This window comes from Siphateles boraxobius, unplaced genomic scaffold (genome assembly GCF_051911475.1).
Source record: "Siphateles boraxobius isolate OS27281-9 unplaced genomic scaffold, OSU_SipBor_1 10, whole genome shotgun sequence".
NCBI classification, from domain to species: Eukaryota; Metazoa; Chordata; class Actinopteri; order Cypriniformes; family Leuciscidae; genus Siphateles; species Siphateles boraxobius.
The window spans coordinates 472,501-473,936 of NW_027508700.1; the positions used below are offsets into that span (position 1 = coordinate 472,501).

The 1,436-nt window shown below is 39.8% G+C and overlaps 1 protein-coding gene across 1 annotated transcript in view; it reads right to left on the reverse strand.

Moving 5' to 3' along the window:
- The window catches only part of tmc7 (transmembrane channel like 7), a 34,214-nt gene extending 33,889 nt beyond the window's left edge, over positions 1-325 (reverse strand). The window contains exon 1 of the mRNA XM_077237908.1: positions 1-325. This exon is cut by the window's left edge and continues 97 nt beyond it. The gene's annotated coding sequence lies outside the window, so the exon portion shown is untranslated.
- Positions 326-1,436: the final 1,111 nt, after the last annotated feature.

Below are 1,436 nucleotides of genomic sequence, written 5' to 3' on the forward strand. Positions count from 1 at the left end.
TGTTGTTGTTGTTGTTGTGTGTGTGTGTGTGTGTGTGTGTGTCTTCGACGCCTGCGCAGTGCATGACGGGCTGAATGAGCCCGAGTGACGTCACGGAAGCGAGATCTGGATCAGTCAATAGGTTAAAAAAATGAAAGAGCTGTTCTGCGTTTCCCAAAAGTATCATCGTTGGTCCAACGAATCGCTGGGTTTGTAATGTGTACTGAGCCGAAAGCCCCGTAGCGGACGGTTGAGTGCTAATACGTGTATCGGTGCTCCTCGAGTAGGACCTGGACTGAGGCTCCTTGTAAACACACCATCGCCTCTCTTTAGCTTGCGGATCCGCATCGCTTGAGTTGTGAGTCCGGCTGAATGAGATCTAAGCTAGACGTCAGGTAGCGTCCACACCAGGGATTTTCATTTTAGGAGGGCTGAGCCCCCAATGAGGGTAATTTTTAATTAAAACAAAAGTTAACAATTTAGTTTAGGATCTAATGCTCACTAATAACCAGTTTCATTACCATGCAAAGGCAGGGTTTATAATCACTGTGGTCCCGAATGTGAGGTAGGGCAGATAGGGGGGTTCGGGGTTTCCCCGAGAAGATTTTGATTTCTCTGATCTACATATTTTAAGATGTTTTGAAGGCCCAAAAAATTGGATAACAGCTTTATAACCATGTCAGTGATTATTTTTCTCTCCTCATTAGCATCACACTCTTTTTCTCTTTGTTTTTCTCTTGCCCTGTCTCTTCCCCTCCTGAAGCTGAGCTTGGACTGATGTAGGCTATTCATTAATGTCTGTCAGTGAAGAAAGTAAACATAGGGTCAACTGGTTGATTTTGCCTATGAATCATTTTCTCAGACGCGTTTATTTACTGAAAGCTACTAAAGCTAGGTAATTAAGTTTATTAAATGCATTCACAATATGTAGTCTACACATTCATCACTGATCTTATGCGTAACACAGGGCCGTAGACAGGGCTTTATAATCAAAGAGGTCCTGAATTAGAGGCTGGTAGGAGGTTCAATTTTTTATTTCTCTGATATGTGCATTTCAAGATGTTTGACAGAACAAAAAAGAAAAGGATAAGAAATAGCTTTAAAACCATGTCATATTACGTTAGATTATTTGTCAACACCTGCTCTCTCCTCATCTCCATCACTCTTTCTTTTTCTCTCAGTCTCTTCATCCCTTTCTCTTCCTCTCCTAAAGCTTTTTTAATTTACTAAAGGCTACAATTTGTATTATATTCGCAATATGTACACATTCATTATTAATCTTGTGCCTAACATGATGAAAACGGCTCTGTTAATGTTTATTGTTCCCTCACAATGACAGAAAACTAATTATTACATTACATAAGTCACGTTATATAGGCCTATTTTCAGTTCAGAATGGCGAAATTAGACAAAACTATATTAGTTTGCCTGATTATTTTTGTGTTATTCGTTTAACG